This window comes from Cupressus sempervirens, chromosome 11, assembly GCF_028749045.1.
Source record: "Cupressus sempervirens isolate cs-2001-9-10 chromosome 11, ASM2874904v1, whole genome shotgun sequence".
Taxonomy (NCBI): Eukaryota; Viridiplantae; Streptophyta; class Pinopsida; order Cupressales; family Cupressaceae; genus Cupressus; species Cupressus sempervirens.
Genome location: NC_143128.1, coordinates 841,797,759 through 841,816,872, shown reverse-complemented (window position 1 = coordinate 841,816,872; position 19,114 = coordinate 841,797,759).

Sequence of the window (19,114 nt, the reverse complement as noted above, 5' to 3'; positions counted from 1 at the left end):
TGAACAACCCATCTTTGAGCTACTGCTATAGCTAGTGTCAAATGAATGGAGTTCATTTTTGCAACTAGTGTAAAGGTCTCAGTGTAATCAATGCTAGGTACCTGAGAGAAACCTTTTACAACAAGTCTAGCCTTATGATTATCAACACTTCCATCTGTTGCAAACTTGGCCTGATAGATCCACTTACAACAACCCAATTTTCTTCCCTTAGGAAGAAAGACTAAGTCCCATGTATCATTTCTCATAAGAGAATTATATTCTTCCTCCATCACTCTATCATATTCTGGGATACTTAAAGCTTCTTTGAATGATTGTGGATTAGAAGAAACTACAATATATGCATAAGGGAGTGAGTTGTGTTGTGGTCTTGTCCTCCTAGTATCTGAAGGATTCCCTACCAATGGTATATCCTCAACCTCTACTGGTTGATGTTTCTATTTGGGTCATGGACAAACATCTTCCAAGTCATTGTCATCACTATCACTCTCTTCAATGAAGAAGGAAGAAGGAGGAGTTGAAGAAGTAAAGCTTGGACAACTTTCTTCAAAGTGTATACTCCTCTCATAATACATGTCATGTGTCTTTGGATCCATCAACTTGTAGGCTTTATTTGAGTCTACATATCCAAGAAAGATGCAAGGTTTTCTTTGTACTTACAATTCCTTGCATTTTTGCGAAGGTATTTGTGCCCATGCTAGACAACCAAAGAATCTAAAGTGCTTTACAGAATGTTCCCTTCAAATCCAAGCTTCAAAAGGAGTGATACCATAGAAAGCCTTATGAGAACTCCTATTCTGAATGTAGTTAGCACAATTCATTACTTCAGCCCAAAAGACTTGATCAAGAGACTTATGCAGTAGCATGCAAGTGGTCATCTCCTTGAGGGTTCTATTTTTCCTTTTGGCAACACCATTCTACTATGGCATGTATGATTTTTAATGATGAAGGTCAATTCCCTCTTGAGTACAAAAGTCTATTAGTCTTGAGTTCACATACTCCCCCCCATTATCTATTCGAAGAACTTTGTTGGATTTTCCTAACTGCTTTTCTACTTGAGCCTTGAAGCTAAAAAATATTTCATACACTTCACTCTTATGAGCCATGATGAATACCCAAGTAAAGTGAGAGTAGTCATCAATGAAGGTGAGTGCATAGCAAGACTTTCCAAATGATGCAACTAGAAATGAGCTTGCCACATTATTATGAACTAATTCAAGAACACATTTTTCTCTCCAAGACTTCCCCTTGTCATACATTTTTTCTAGATGCTTTCCAATTGAACAACCTAAAAAAACACCTTCTAAAAATTGGACTTTAGGTAGACCATGAACCATGTTCTTGCTGCTAAGCTATTGAAGATACCTGTAGCTGAGATGTCCAAACCTCTCATGCCACAATTTTCCTTCTATATTTGAATACCTTAAAAAGCCTTGTGCATTAGATTTATGTACAAAGGAAGAGAAAGTGTAAATCCTCGAATCATGATTGGCTTCTCCTATTGCAACCATAGAGTCATCCTTGATGCTTTTCACTACCACTAAATCTAGAAGAAACTCAACCTTATTTCCACCTCCATAGTGAGTGATTTGGTAGATTGAAAGAAGGTTGGAGGTAAGATTAGGAACATATAGAACATGCTTGAAAGATCCATTTTCCATCTCAACTTCACCTTTTTCTTCAACTTCCACTTGAGTATCATCTCCTACAAAGATGTGAGGTACCTCTAAAGGTTTCATGGAAGAAAAATCTCTCTTTAACGCACCCATATGATGTATGGCACTTGAGTCAATAATCCTTTCTCCCTGACTAACAATGTTTGTGAGTAAAGCTTTTCCTTTGCCCTTATAATTTGAAGATGAAGATTCTTTCTCCTTATAAGCATTAGGAAATGGAACATTGTGCTTCTTCACGATTTTTTTCCATTCATCAATCTTCTTGTGATAACACCGATGTTCATAATGATCCATCTTCTTACAATAGACACACTTCTTTTCCTAATTATTGTCCCCCTTTTTGTTGGTAATAGGAGAAAACTTTCCTTGTTGTTGATTTGATGACTTTTCTATGTCCCCTTGTTTGTTATCTTTCCACTTCTTTTTTCCCTTCCCTTTGTTTGAACTTTGAACAACTAAATTTTTAGAACCCTCATTATTAGCCACCAATTCCTTAGAATTTGAAGACTTAAGAGTCTCCATTATTATGAACTTAGCTTGTTCATCCTCTAACAACTGAGCATAATCATCAAAAGTGAGTTTCTAATAAGAAGACTCTAGAGTAGCCTTTGTGGTGTTGAAAGAAGAGACAAATGTGGGGTACTCAGACGACAACTTATTATGAATGACATAAATCAACTTGTCATCTTTTATAGGACTACCACAACCAGTAAGTTTTGTTCTCAACTCATTCACATCAATGATAAAATTCTAAATAGAACTAAAGCTCTTAGGATCTAGGGAGATAAGCTCATCTTTAATATTGTAGACATCTTCCTCAATCATTTTTCCATATAGGTTTTTAAGAGCATCCCATGTTTCCTTGGATGTATTATACTTCATGATTTGATAGAGGATCTTGTCTTCAACCCCCAACCTAAGAATACTTAGGGCTTTCCAATCTACCAGTGGCCAAGCATTGATATCACTTTGAGATACTTGATCACTATTGGTTGAGGAAAAGAACCAACTACATATTGAGAAACTTATTCATTCATCAATTCACACCATTTTTTAACTGACCATGTGGCATAGTTATGTGGTGTTAATTTTGGAATCTTAAGATTTCCCATGATGCAAGAAATGAAAGATAACAAAAAGAAAAGAGGAACATAACACCAAGAGACACCCCCCCCACCCCCCCGCCCCCCAAAAAAAGAAAAAGAATGATTTTGGCACTTTATATTTAGTCTGGCCTTAGTGGTCTTCTAATTTTTCCATTTACAACCTCCTTTTGGAGCTCAAATCTGGTGCTAAGCAATGTAGCTTAGATATACAACTATTTTAAATTTTTATCAAAAGAATACAATGCAAAAAGAACTTATTTCTAAAAGTGGTATTTCTATCCACACAATCCTATAATTTGATTGCATATTTGGAAAGTAGACAAAAAATTATTCACTTAAAAAAAATGGAACTTGAAAATGTATCCAAATGAGCCCGTACAGAGTGTTTCAAGTTGCAAAATGTAGGATTGGACAAGTACACTCACAAAAAACTAAAATTTCTGAAAAATCCATGCACCAAAACTAGAAAATAATAGCACCACTAAAAATTTTAGGAAATTCTAGCCAAAATAAAAAAATTGCACCTAATTTGGAGTCTAGATGATTGAGATATGGCCTACTGAAGTCAAATTGTCAAATCAAAATTGACTATGGTGAGGAGTCTAATTAGCAACTTGCAAAGTTAAATTTGACATCCAAATGACCATTACAATAGTGCAATCTAGCTTGCTGATGATGATCAAACAACCATCAATTTTAAGATAGTCAAATGCTTACATTAGCAAAAACTGCCCTCCCTGGATAATGTGATAGTATGATCTATTGATGTTAGTAGATGACTACGCATATGGAAGGGGACATGTGGCCTACTGACTATTTACTCACTAACATGCCTTGCTGGCAACATGGCAGAAAACTGTCTGCTATCACTGAGTTGGATCATGAGCTGGCACTGTGGATATCGTAGTTGATCTAGCATCGAGCCATGTGGAGGGGTGCAGGAAATGTTGCTTGGCGACATTGAAAAATTAGTCAGTGCCTGGAAGTGTGTTGAAGTTGCTAGTGGGGAGAATGTGGTGGGAGGTTTGCCAGTGTCATTGGAACTGGCTAGAAATACAAAGGCCAATAGGAAAATTAATGATGTCGAGGGGAGTTTTCTATTGCTAGTAGGTGTGGGATTAATCCCATGTCCACTATGTTGAAGAACTATAGGTGTTTAAAAGAAAACAAGCTACAGTATTAAAACAAATGCAAGGGCTAATGGATTATGTGTTACCACCATAGTTTGCAATGTGGTCAATCGTGGAGTATATGTGGCCAATTTAAAATGGAATATGCCAGACTGTGGAATATTCCACCATGGGGGCTGAGATTTGACCACCCAATTCCTGCAAAAAATTCTCCACTATAGCCCTAATAGGCCTAAAAATTTTCCTATTTTTTTTTTGAAAATTGCAGATCCAAAAATATAGAATATGCAAATCTAAAAATTCAAAAATATTGCAGAGAAAATATAGAAAAAAATTAAAATTAAAATTGCAGATCTGAAAAAATAAATTCATAAATCTAATAGATCATACCAAATTCTACAAATTGGACATTTGGGTGTTGGTTTGCAAAATAAAATTGCCTCAAATTTGACTATGGCTTATTGTAGGCAAATTTATAGTCAAAATTCATCGAATCAATGCTCTAGTTGTAATTGTGAGGTTCACTTTGGCTTTAGACACTCCCAATGATTGTGATACTCTAGATCTAAATCGAGGTCCTCCAAGAGGTAAAGCAAAAATGGTCTCCAATGGCTATGAAATGATGCTCCTATGGCTCTGATACCATGTAAGAATTTTCCTTAGGGAAAAATGAAACCAAGATCAAGAAGCTCAAGAACAAAGCACAATATGGACCAAATGATGCATGATCATAATAACAATATGAGAATCAATAATGTACAAGTACACTAGAAGTGCATGTATACGAAGGCCTCTAGAATGACTAGGAGTTATCAAAATGATAAGCCTTACAACTAAGAACATGTCCACCAAGAGTGAATTATCCTCCATTGAGCACAAGAGTTAGTGCAATGATGAGAGGATAAGCCTACATAGGTGTGTCACATATAATTATGTTTTAGACACCATGTGCTTAACTAGAGTGTGAACATCTATGTTGTCTACATGACAACTTAGTTGATTATGCAAACTCCAATGTTGTAGACACCATGTGCTAAAATAGAGTTGCTAACTCTTGTCTTGTCAACATGATAACTCATATGAGTACACATACTCCTAGGTGTCTAAATAATCAATAATAAAATAATGCATTTATCCTAGGTAAACTTAAGTAAAGTTTAAGTAATAATTATTTACACTAACTTATTCAAGTTTTTTTGACACTCATGTCAAAGGGGGAGATTGTTGATCTTAGATTAGTTTTGACAAGTGAGTGTCAACACACTTAAGTTATTTACATAGTTCATGCTAAACTAGTAGTGCATGCTAAGCACAATATATATATATATATATATATATATATATATATATATATATATATATATATATATATATATATATATATATATATATATATATATATATATATATACCATGCTGAGTCAAAGTGATTGCTAAGCCACTCATATACTAAGTCACTCAAGTACTAAGAAGATGGTATATGCTAAGTAACATAGGACCCAAGTAAATAGTGGATGCCAAGAAATACAAGTGTCTAGTCACAATAGAAAGATTAGTGTATGTCGAGCATCAAAAACTTTAGATTCCAATTAAGATAGTTTTGACATATTTGTTTGTAAAGGCACAAACAACTATATAAACCATTTTTGAGATGACTTAAGATTGAATTTCAATATTTGGAGATAAGGATGAATCTCAAGTTGGATTCCCTATGCAATTCCATGCAGCCGATCAGAAAATGGGAAGGATTAAGTAGCAAAATGGATGAATCTTAGTTTTAGATTCATACCTAACCCTAAATCACTAGGTCTTCTTAAGGAGGGAAAACCCTAAACTCTCTATGATGGTTGAAGGAGTGAAGAGAAAGTTTTCATGCACAAACAGAGCATTCATGGTGGCTTAGAAGTTATGAAGTGAAACAACATTGCAGAATTAGTTAGAGCAGAACAGAGGATAGAGAAAAGGATACAACAAAGAGACATCTGATTAAGAAGGATCAAGAAGGCATTGTTTAGAGGTGATCTATTATCAAGCAAGCAAGTGCTAACTACATGATCAAAGCTGAGACATTCTAATAGGTGATTTTAGTCAAAATCTCTTAACAAAGTAGTTCTAACAGGCTATATGAAATCCTTTAATAGGGTGCTTACTTAGTTGTAAGTTAAAGTCCTTTAGAAAGGCACACTTCTAATAGGGTGTTGAAATACTATAGCAAGGTGAGACCTAATAGTCTTTGTAAGTCTTTAATAGGGTAGACCTTTCACAAGGTAGATCATGTTTCATGGTCAAAACATTGTAACCTTCATTAGGTACACTTTATTTCTACAGTAGTGAAGATTTGTGGATGTCATCCCCACCCTAGTTTTACCTTCTCACTTGGAAGGTTTCTAGCTAATTATATTTGGTGTCATATGTGTATGATTGCTTATGTGTTTACATGATTTAAATTTATATGCTTTGCATGTTATTTTAGCTTACTCACTGAATTTATGAGATGGATGTGTGGTGCAAATTTTATGGGTCCAAGTTTAAACTATTAATTCACCCCCCCCAGAAGTTTACCTTTCCTATTGTAATTTCAACAAACAACAGAAAATGTTAACCACAAACCATTGTCATGTTAACCTACTGCAAAGAATCTAGCCCATTGAAGATCTCTCAGATCTATTATCTATGATGGGATGAGTGAGTGCAAAAATGGCCAACAATTACATAATTAATTTTCAATAGAAAATGAATACCTCAATTATTGCAATGTGCATCATGTCCTTCATCATGTGCTATGACAAAATTAGAAGGCTACACCTATCATTATTTTCTATATAAAAAAAAAATCAATTTATGTTCAAAATTAAAATTAAATATATTATTACTCAAGTATTCATTTTGAAATGTTTTTCAATTTTCCTATTTACCTTTGTGTGAATCGATGCACTGGAATGTTCAGTTTGGCCATAAGAATCTTAGTGTAGGCATGAGACACAAATTTATAGCCTTGCTCAAAGGAATTTGAAGACTTTATAGCCTTGCTCAAAGTGATTTTTCCTCAAGTTATGAAGATGAAAAAATGTTGAGTTCAGTTAATGATAGTGAATTTAAAGACTGCAGTAAAGGGTTGTCGAATGCTTTTAAATCAAACAATAAAAATCCAACATGTAGTGAGGTGTTTAGGAATGAATCATAGTCTATTCATAATGGTTATCCTAAACAAGCTAATGAAGAGAGTGTAACTATTAACACTATATGTTTGGTAGAAGAAATAGAAAAGGAGTCTTCATATAGTTCTGACTTTTCTTCATATGCTGAAAGTTTCCATGAGGATAAGGTGGGTAGTGAATTTCAAGTATATAATAATGTTTACATGATGATGCATTTGAGGATGAGAAACCCATGTTTTTTCCTAATGTTCAAAAAGGATCACTGCATGGAGTCATTAACCCATTGTTTGAAGATGACATGGGAGTTTTAGGTTTAGCAGGGTTAGATGCAAATTGTGATACATTTTCATGTTGCTGTAACATATCTGATTATTGTTCTTCTATTTTTGATGTTGAATCTTCTAATGATGTTGTATTTGGTGAGTGTGAATATGAAGTGTCCAATGGAGTTGTCTTTGAAGAGAAACTGACACTTCATGGTAAGTTCTATGATGATTCAAATGAGGTAAAAGCCAATCAACACTTCAATTATGAGAATACATCAGAAGGTTATGAAATATTTTTAGATTGTGATGATGATGTTATGTGTGAATACAAAACTGATTGTTCATTTGAAATTCAGCTAGCAACACTTGAGGAAATGCAAAGTCAAGGTGAGTTAAAAATGCATGATATATATCACTTTTTATGTGAAGTTGAGAATGAGCACTTTGCATTTCTGGTAGATAACATGCATGAATTACTTAGTAATGATGAGTATTAGTTTGACACCAATATTCATGAGCATTCTGATCATTATTTTCATAATGAGCTAACAGTTGAGAATGAAGCAAGTTTTTATATGCATTATGAAAGTAAGAGTGATGATTTTGTTTTGCCAAGTGATTTGTTATATGATGATAATATGATTGTTGAAACTGATAGGAGAAGAAAGTTTAGTTTACCTCATGAAAGTTCAGATGAGAATTATGTTTATGATAGAGGTAAACAGTTTTGTTGAAGTTCAGTGGCCCGAGGCCATCGTGTGTACATAATCTTGGTAGTTGTAGTTGTTTCCTTGTTTTCAATAAAGTTGTTCACGAGAGTTTTTGCTATTCAAGTGTGTGGTCTGCTTCTTCCAAAGATCTAAATCCATACCATGCCTACAAGGGACATGCATCTCCAGACAGAGCCACTATTGGTGCTCAAAATTGTAGCCCTAATTTTGAGCACCATTGAGAAATTGAGCCCTAAAAACACTTTTTAATGCCTATGTACCTAGCTATCCATTTCAGCCCCCAGAGGTGTTTAATGTTTCTAACACCTTTCATTTAGTGCATTTATGTGTTTCATGGTGATAAACTATCATTTCGAGCCATTTCATGAAGTCTTGTTTTGAGTTAGTTCCAAATTTGCATTTTCACCTAAGTGTCAAACAACGACAGGAGGCTATGTTTGTCATTGAATATCTCACACCCAGAAATGTTTCATGACTCGCCACTCTGAAAATGTCTAGTATCCATACCTAAGAGCTTATGTTTCAGATTTGGAGTCATTTTGAATCCATTTTTCTAGGTTTTGAATCCCTCAAAGTTGGTATTTTATTGTTCTCACACATTTGCAAATTTCACACAATTCTAGGAAGCCTTGTTTAACGTGTTGTAACTTTTGACTAGTTGACCAAAATGAGAAAATTCCTTTTGCATTGCATTGTAGACATCGAAGACTTGTTATCTTCCAAGTTTTAGCTTATGAAAATCCGTTTGATCAGTTTTCAAATGCGATTCCAAATGCAATTTTCATCTTTTTACTGGCTTCAACATTTACAGATTTGTGAGGACCCTTGTTTGAGATGTTATAACTTGAGATTCATGATAGGTAAAATTGAATGGATTGTACCACTATGTAGTACTCTAAAAATAATTTAAGTGTTTCAATTTTCAAATCTTGATGAATCCATTCGCATACTTTTCCAAGTCAATTTCTTTTGCCAAAATCACTATCTTGCCATTGTTCCAATCTGTAAAATCTAAGTTGACTACTTTGAGCATCTACCATTTGCGTCCTATTATTCATCATGAGCCCAAATATTAGATCCATACTCTCCTCATGACAGAGAACCAATGCCCCAGTTTTCATTTCTCCATGTGTTAGTTTACCCAATTTTTGAAGCCAAATTCGAACCCAGTTTATTACTTTCTAACATGTTTTCTTGCAAGCAGTTCTGAGAGGTCAAATTCAACAACGAATATATTTTGACCTCAAATTTTTCATGAGACAAGATCTGACATAGTGAAAGTATGTAGAGTAGAGATTCAGTGTGTCAATTTTTAGAGTTTGGTCAAGTGTTTGGATCAGTTTTTAAAGCCAGTCAAAGGGCCTCCTGACGCATATTTGACAGTTTGCAGATCTATAGTAAAATGAGTTCTAAATGTTGTTCCAATGATCGAACTTGATTATAATCATTTTGAGATGATCATTGGATCAATCTAAGAATTTAGTTGTGTGGAAACGAAATTTTTTTTTAGCTGAACCCACTTTGGGGCCCAACTAATTCTGCCTGATTGATAAGATGAAGAGTAAATTGCTCAATAATGAATGTTGTGAAAATGAAGGAATTCCTTTCAAGAAACCAATTAGAGTCAGAGCTTGAAGGATTGCAACAAAGGTTGACAAATACAAAAAGGCTCTATGAAGACTCCTTCAGAATCCAAGGCACAAACATGGGACAATGGGAACCAATCTCATATTTTGAGGCATAGTTCAATTTTTTCTTCCTTTGGTCTTTGTCAAGATAGAGTTCCTTTCTTGATGTCATCAAAAATTGATCACTTGTTAGAGTCTTTAGTGAAGCTATTGAGTTCTACTTCTAATCATCATAGCCAAGGAACATAGGGAGCATATGATTTTGACCTCATCAAGAAGTTCATCTATCTCCATATCTTAGCCATTTTATATCTTAATCTAGAGCCCTTTTAACATAGTTTTAGAGATTGAGCATAAACTCATACATCAAAAGGAATCCTATAGTGCCAAAGTGGCAAAGTAGCTCATAGGCCTAAATGATATTGGAGATAAAATACTCACTTTCGTTGTCACCACATTTTTTTAAGGGGTCGAGTGTTGTAATGCTCAGCATGAATGTGGCAGGGGTAGTTATGACATGGAGGTAGCCAAAGTAGAAGGTTTGACTCCACATGATCAAGAATGGAGCAAACAAGATTGGAAGGAAAAGAGATGAACGAGCAGGGACCTTACAGATAAAGCTCGCAGCTTGCAAGGAGAATCCACCAAAGCAATGCCATGAAAAAATGAATCCACTAGTTTAAAGGAAGATAGTGGCAAGAAAATGAAGACACCCATGTCCAACATATGAGTAAGAGGAGGTGGCATTGAGTTAGGCAATAAAAATAGAGAAAGGCCCACACAATTTAAAAGAAAAAATTCCATGCTTGAAGGTAGGGGTGCTTAGTGTCTAAGGAAATAGCCTGCTGTGAGGAAGATAAACCTGCAGCCCAACAAAGGAAGAGATGCTCATGCATCTTAGAAGAGAAACCACAATATAAGGAGGAGTTCTATGTTGTAAAAAGTATTAGAGCCACTAATAAAGAAAACTATCCAAGCCAATGAAACAAAGCTCCACGCAGTCAACGACTCACTAATGTCAAGGAGGAACTTTTCACGCACCAAAGAAGTTGAAAGCCATCAGTTAAACATAACACGCCCAAATAGTAGAAGACACAGATTAAAAAGGAGCACCACACTATATATAGGCACTAGTCAACAAGAGGAGCCTTTCACCATATAAAAAGGTAGAGGCAGGGGAGCTCGATGAAGGGAGGAGCTGGCTCAAGTTAAAAAAAATAAAAAAAATAGTAAGAACCAACGTTTTCAAAGGAAGATCACGCCTTGAGGAGACAAAGCCACTACACATCAACAAGAAAGAACAATCATAGAACGCAGTCAAAGACCTCACATCATTTTAAAAGGCAAAATTCTCTATTGTAAAATCTTCATAGCAAGATAAAATGACACTCCACGCATTTCAAAAGGATCTCATGCCAATACAAGCAGAGTCCACAGCTTCAAAAGAGCAACATGCTTAAACAAAAGAAGGAATTCGCCTGTAGTAAGGAGATGATCAATGCATAGCACAATCAAAAGTCATTGTTTGAAGATGGAGGTTAGCATAGTAGAGGAATCTCATAGCTTAAATAGAGGCAATGCCTGGAAAACACTCTAAAAGCAATATCCCACATGTAGGCAGTGGGAAGCTTTCATAACGTTTAAATACTTTCTTACATAAAATACAATATGAATTAAGAGATGGGTACTTTTGAAGTGCCAATCCTTGCATGTGGGACCCGACACAAATGAGGTGGATTGATAGCTAGAGGTGATGTCAGCAAAGTTTTAAACAAACTCACTAACATGATGAGGTGGTAGGAAATAAATCGAGGAAGGAGATTGCGACACATGTCCTGATCGAGCAAGTGTCACTATCTCGCCAACACAAAGTGCTCACTAGTTAACTATGGTGACATAGTGAGGATGGAGGTGGTGACAACATGTGGCAGGGGGTTCCGACATGAGATGATGTGGTGAGATCATAGTATGAATGAGGAGATCGTGACACGTGGAAAATCTAACAATAGTCACTATCTCACGATGGGAAAGTTGCATGAGAATTATCATAGCAAGATAGCGATGCTGACATGGCATTGACATGGTGTCAAATACATGGCACTGTGATGGTCAGAGCAAGTCAGAGGTTGACAAGTGGCATTGTCTGATTATCTGGAGGGTATAAAGGGAGATTTTTAATTTAAAAAATATTCCCATGTGTGCACATTGAGTAAAACTTGAAAATTTTGATTTTAGTTGTTAAATATTCTATAGTTCAAACTATAGATTATTTTAATTTTTCAATTTTGGCAGTTTAATGTGCAAACCTATGAATAGAGGGCCAATCTTTAGAAGGCCATAAATGGAGTATTTTTTAGGCAAAATGGGTGCTCTAATATACTGTCAGAACTGGGAAGAGCTGAATTTTCCATTTATGGAGTCAGATTATGCACAGGTGTTCACTAGTTTGAGTTGTAGGTCAATTTGTAAAATCTAGGGCATTAGCAATAGAACAGGCTAAGTTCTTCATTGATGATCAGAATTGGTTAGAGGATAGTTTTAAAGGTCTGTTGCAATCTAAAAGTGAAGAAAATCAACTTGAGATTATTTTCTTGTCTTCTCAAGATCATACTATAACTAGTTTTTTACTTTTATTATGATTTCATTTTAACACTAAAATCAGTTACATTCTTTCATTGAATTTCTGAGATACTTGATGTTTTTGGAGGCAAGTTGATCAGTGATTTGAGATTCAGTTATAGAGAGAAGTTAAAGAGAAGCTTTTCTACTTCTTGGGAAGGAATTTTGAGGGGACACATGACAGTCATAAATTCAATCCAAGAATTTCCCTCCTCATATTTATTCTTTCTTCTTCTCTCAAAGAAGGGTTGTTGGTTGGTTTTTCATTTTTTCAGTTCTTGGAGCTCTACTCAGGCTGTGAAAGCCACACACCCAGCATGCTCTCTTGTATTGAACAACATTTTATTTTTATGCATATAGTCCTAGTTTGTTAGGTGATTTGTGAGTTATTATCTATGCATCTTTCATGTATTCATTTTCAAGGAGAATGAATAAAATACAGCAAAGGTTTCCAAATTCAATTTGAATCTTGTCTCTTGTTTATGGATTTGTATTGTTTTCTAGTCTGTGATCAAAGACCATAGATTAGGTTGAATTCCATTTAGGAATGTATTTGACTGAAATATCTTGCTGATGGAACAAAGAGTCATGTAATTTCTTGGTGTTTATCAAAGGTTTTACAGATTTCATGAAAGGATTATCTGAGTATGAGATTCATTTTTGATGCAGATGTCTATTCACAAGGTGAAAGATAGATCAGGGATCTTGATGTAGGAAATATGTCATAGATTTTAATGAGATGTATAGTTTAAATTCATTTAATTACCCAATAGATAAGGCACTAATCAGAGATAGGATCATAAAATTTTGTTGCTCATACCTGGGTCTTGCTGTCATCAATCTATTAAATCATTTTCATTTTATGTTGAAAGGTATTCAAAGTATAACCTGCACTTAACTTTCCAATTTCATGAGTCATGTTCTTAGCTATTTCATGCTTATGATCTCTCGGTTAAGCATAGAAGAATTAGGGGTTTCATTTGCTATTCTAGATCTTGATTATGTTTATTACATTGGTTCCATATGTTAGATCTAAAGAGGTTCACCTACCTAGGTTTTGTAGAGCCTGAAGTAGAAGAAGGGTCTAGCCTTATAGTTGGCCTGATGTTTGAAATTGCATATTGAAAGTGGGAGTTAGCTGCCCCTAGATATGTTTTGTTCTCATTAGGATAATTGAAAACCAGTAACGTTTTCAAAAACCAACACATTCCACCATTTAAGAAACAAATAAAATTGTTAGATGAAGCTATGAACCTTGAATATAGTACAATAAGTGAATGAAATAAAAATAATCTATTGATGATATGAAGCTATGTACCTTTTATGTATGGTGGGCCCAAATAGCTTCAATGTTGTCTCATAAGGACTCATAAAGAATATCATTTCCTACAAAAATATCATAGGATCATTAGTCAAAATTGAGTTATGTATAAGTAAACTAGAATTATACTATAAATAATAATAATTTTAAAATACCTAGAAGCTTATATACTTTTAATGGAATTGTATATTACTCGATCAATAACAATGATGCTTCCAATGATCCCATACTAACAACACATGTTGATCCATGAAATAATGGTAAATTATCAGTAGTATTGGTCTCTCTTCTATCCTATGGAAGTGTATCTCTTACTACACAAAAAGAAAGTACAAACCAAATTATATTAACACATAACATAATATAGAAAAATAAGGATTTACCATCTATAGTTGATGCATACGTGGATGTTTTCATGTTCCCTATTGCTGACATTATATTTAGCAATATTGGAGAAACATTCCTTGAAGGATACATTTTCTCTTCATCATGACTTGAAGAATACATTGTTAGAAAATAAATTTGTAATGGATACAAATCAAATGGGATATTAGAAGCATCCCAAACATAAGATGAGTCAATAATGGCTTCAAAGGCTAAATGAATGGTTAAAAGTCAAGTGAAAGGTTTTATTTAATCCTAGCACATAGAGCTTTTCATCTATCTATTGCATAATTCCTTTGCATCAAACAAGAATAAATTTCATTTTATAAAATCCTTTAAGTCCAATCTAGTTTGTGAATGTTTTAAAGAAAAAAATCCTTTTAACCTGTTAACTCTATCAAAGTCCCTTAAGGATTATTTACTTGAAGGAATTGCACTAGTACCTTCATCATGTCCAATAGCTCATTGAGGTATAAAAAATTCCTATTAGAATAATTTATACATATTTTAGTTCATGATACATAAAAGAGTACAAAATATAAACCTTTATTGAACTTTTGTTATAGGAAAAGATTTAATATTTCTTACATCCAGACAACATTTTCTCCGTATAATTCATCTTTCCTCACCAGTATCTTTGTTAAAGAAAAACGTTAATTTAATTTCATTTATTAAATTACCTTTTCTCCTTTCTTAAGATTTCACTTTATGCACCTTGTATTTCCATTTAATAATTAATTAGTAATTATTAAATGTCATATACCTTTTAGGTTTTCTATCTCCTTTATAAGGATTGATTGATTGTAATTTCATTCATTCTATTTTGCACAAGTAAATTCAACCTTCTTGTTTATTGAGCAAACCCTTCTCTCTCTCTCTCTCTCTCTCTCTCTCTCTCTCTCTCTCTCTCTCTCTCTCTTCCTTTCTTTCTTTTGTGTAATAAGTTATTTGCATTAAAGATATCTAAGGATCTATGAATTTTCTCATCATAAAATTCTACATGGTATCGAAGCCTTGCTTGCAACTACCTGTTCTGTTTTGAAGAAAAATAAGAACGAGGGTTTAATAGAATAAATATGATATTTTTAAAATTTTTGTGTGAAAATAGGGGGTTCTCTAATTTTTGGATCACTTTGAGTAAAAAAAGACCTCACCGTCGTGCTCAGGACATCCAAAAACCCCTAAATCCATATAAGGTACTTCAATTTTGGACACATTTGAAATTTGAAGCAAAAAAATTGCCTCTAAATCTAACACACTTCCTAAGATAGTGATTTATTCTTTATTAAAAAATAAATTAAAATTTAAAAAAAATTAGTTTTTTAATTAAATAGGTGTTGGAAAAGTTTTTTTCAAAAAAGGGCCCATGTAAAACGTTTAAAAAAAAGAAATGCAAAAAAGTCAAAAAGTACCTTAAAAGTGCTAACATAAGTAGTACAATTGCTGACATTAGTAGTATAGTCACTGACATGTGTGTAGTGCTGATTTCATCTTTATAGAAGCTAAAATTTGATGTCCATTCAATCATCAAGCATTTGATTTTCTTTGTTTTCTAGAGGCCTTGCTAGTTTTTTGCGATATCTTGAGCATATAGAGGTCTTTTTTTCATCAGAAAGAAGTGACAAAAAGCTAGTTTAGAGAGAAAGACAATGTTATAGGTATGTTTTTGGATTTTTTTTTCTAGTTTGGTACCAATTTTTTAACTTGAAGTCTTTTAATGTCTTCCATCTTCTAGGGGGTTTAACTTGTTTGTTATAGCTTCGTATTTTGATCTAAAAAAGTATCGAAAAGCTCTTCTTGAGCCCTATTAAGATTCTCTACTATTTTTCATTAGTATTCCTCAAAGGTACATGTGATTCTAAACTAAAGTTTTTTTGTCTCTCTTCTTGTTTACACATTCCTTCTAGCAGCTAGGGTTCATTTTTTTGTATTGTGGGGGGTGTTTTACATTATTGTTTCTATTATTTACATCAATAAAATAAAAATATTTTAAAAAAAATTCAACATCTTCCAAAAAAATGGCTAAGACCTCTTCTTGCCTAGAACTTTTGACCACTCATAACTATCACACATGGAAGACCTTGATGATACAACTTCTTTAGTCAAAAGTGTTGTGGTCTTCTTTAAATGCAGTGCAATTAGTTTTATAGAGAAATTTTGAGGTCATGCAGTATAGGAAAAATATGGATGAGGCAATAGGATTAATTTCTTTATAGGCATCTCAAAGTCTACAGTTTCATCTTGATGGTATGGTACCCCTCTAGCTATGTGGACCAAGCTTGAAGACTTGTTTGGTACAATGAATGAGTTTCGGGAACTTTAGATTGAGGTAGAGCTTACCTCTCTTGTACCAAATTTTTTTCCTTCCATTAAGGACTTCTTGCTGTTCAATCAATAGAGATCTTTATTGCAAGGTTGTGGGAAGATCAAGACTAACACTAAGTGCATTTATCTGATTCTTTTTAAGCTTCATAGAAACATTCATATTTTTGCTTCTACCTTCTATTCCACCAAAGATGCTTTGGGTAATAGATCTACTATGCCATTCTTTGACATTTTTTTGTGATAGTTTTACTCAAGATAAAGCTAAGCTCTCTTAGTTGGATTCACTCAAATGCTTACATAATTATGCATTAGTAGCTTGACTATCTTTAGGGATGAAGGAGAAGACACAAAAATCTCATTCTATAGAGCCTCAAATTATTTCTAGCACTCACAGTTCATCAGGGCCACCTCCTCTTAAGGAGGTAAACTAAATCTAGAAAGACTAAAGTTTGCTTATTGTAATAAGCCTAATCATGATGAATCACATTTAAATGAGAAGAAGTTAGATGACTATGTCAAATAGGTTTTAGATTTGACAACTCTCCTTCAAAATAGAAACATTGATATTCCTTCTACTTCTCACAGACCTTCATCATCATCATCATTTCAATCAAATGGTAAAGATATAGGAAAGGGTCATGCACTATGTGCAACTACTACTCCATCCTCTTCTAGATGGTTATTGGATTTAGGTGCTTCACACCATATAGAATCTTCTTAGGATTTGCTCTCTTGTTTTGAGACTTCTCCTACTCCACATATTTTGATGGGAATAACACTGTTATGATTGTATGTGGGAAAGGTTCTATTGGGATTGATGATGGTACATTTCATGATGTACTTTGTGTTCCATCTTTTTCCTCTAACCTTCCTCTATCTATTAGATTACACATAGTGGGATAGGGAAGATAATTGAGTTTGAACAAGATTTAGTGCACATCAAAGATAGTGAGACAATAAATATTATTGCTATAGGGACTATTAATCATGCTTCCAACCTATATTCCTTCTCATATTTTGGTCCACCATCTCCACTATTAGAGACTCACTCTCCCTCTTCATTAGAGACTACTAAGGTGAAGTCAGGTTGCTTGAACTTATGTGTTATTCCTGAGACTAGTGTTGTGACTTCCACAGCTTCACTTCATATTTAGATTCTATCTCTTATACATGATTACTCTTCAACATTGCCTAGTATTGCAGCTCTAGTCATTGATCCACCTACTATAGTTGTTGAGGATATATCAGAGGATACACATCTCCTCTCAAATGATAGATTCAATACACCTGTTATCCCACCTCTATTGGAGATTCTATTTTAGGATTCTCATGCTTTCTCCTTTGAGCATTAGCTAGGACTTCTAGCTACACCTTACATACATGAGTTTTATCATCCTTTCTCACTTCCTTTATTTCCTTTAGATTGGAGCCACATTGGAATTTTCATCAACACAAAAGTTCTTCCATTCTAGGTGGCTATGGAGTCTCAAGCTTCTATCATGGAGGCTTTCATTTTACTTATGGTCTTGAGAGATTCTCTTGAGATGTTTCATTTGTGCATCCTTTTCTATCTCTTTTTAGAGTAAGGTTTTTCCCACTGGGTTTTCTCTATTCCTCCATTTCATAGAGATTTGATTGTGATTGGGTATCTCGTCAGGCCTTGTTGCTGAGTCCCAAGTTTTCTTTGAGTTTCCTTGCATTATTTATAACTACATTGTTGCTCATCTTAAGTGAGGTGTTAAAGAAGGTTAATTTAATTTAATTTATTAAATTACCTTTTCTCCTTTCTTAAGATTTCACTTTATGCTCGTTGAATTTCCATTTAATAATTAATCAATAATTATTAAATGTTGTTATTTACCTTTTAGGTTACCCCTTTTAGGTTTTTGATCTTCTTCATAAGGATTGATCGGTTGTAATTTCATTCATTCAGTTTTGTAAAAGTAATTTTAATATTCTTGTTTATTGAGAAAACCCTTCTCTATGTTTTCCTTCCTTCCTTCCTTGTAATAGGTTATTTGCATTCAGGATATCCAGGGATCTATGAATTTGTTCATCATCAAATTCTACTTTCTCATTTGGATTTGATTTGATAAGAAAGCCAAGAATTTTTTCATTGATTTTTTAAATTCTCTTTTAGACCATGTTTATGGAGTTAGTGGTATATGTGATGTCATCATTGCATAATACTACTGCCTCCATATCAAAAACTAATTTCTCTATTTCTATTTGTGCTTTTCCCTTTCCCTAAGCATCAATTTGTGATAGGACTATCAATAAAACTATTAAATAATTCTAAAACCCTAAATAAAAGAACATAATGATATAATATTTTTCTTCTATCTAATTTTTTTAATTACACTAAGTTTTACCTTCATTGAAGAAGGGGTGGGAGGAACATCCCTACCTCTGTCATGTGATGGATCCCTATCATCCTATGACATAGATTAAAAATAAAAACATCAGCAAAATGAAAGTAATAGAATTAGCAAAAAAACTTATTAATAAATGGTATATGGTATATTGGAGTCATTAATTGGAGGTTGGTTTAAATGTTATAGAGTACTTACTAGTCCCATTGGTGCAAGAGCACCTAGGGTAGGCCATTTAAAACCCTAGTCCTCCTATGGTAATTTTTTCTTGTAGTGAGTTTATCCAAGTTAGTAGAGAATAATAGGAATTTTAGGTTCCTAGTGGTATTTTTAGGTGGTTGAAATGTCAAATAGGTGATTTGGAAACAAGTTGTCAACTTTTGGCATAAAGTTGCCAAAGT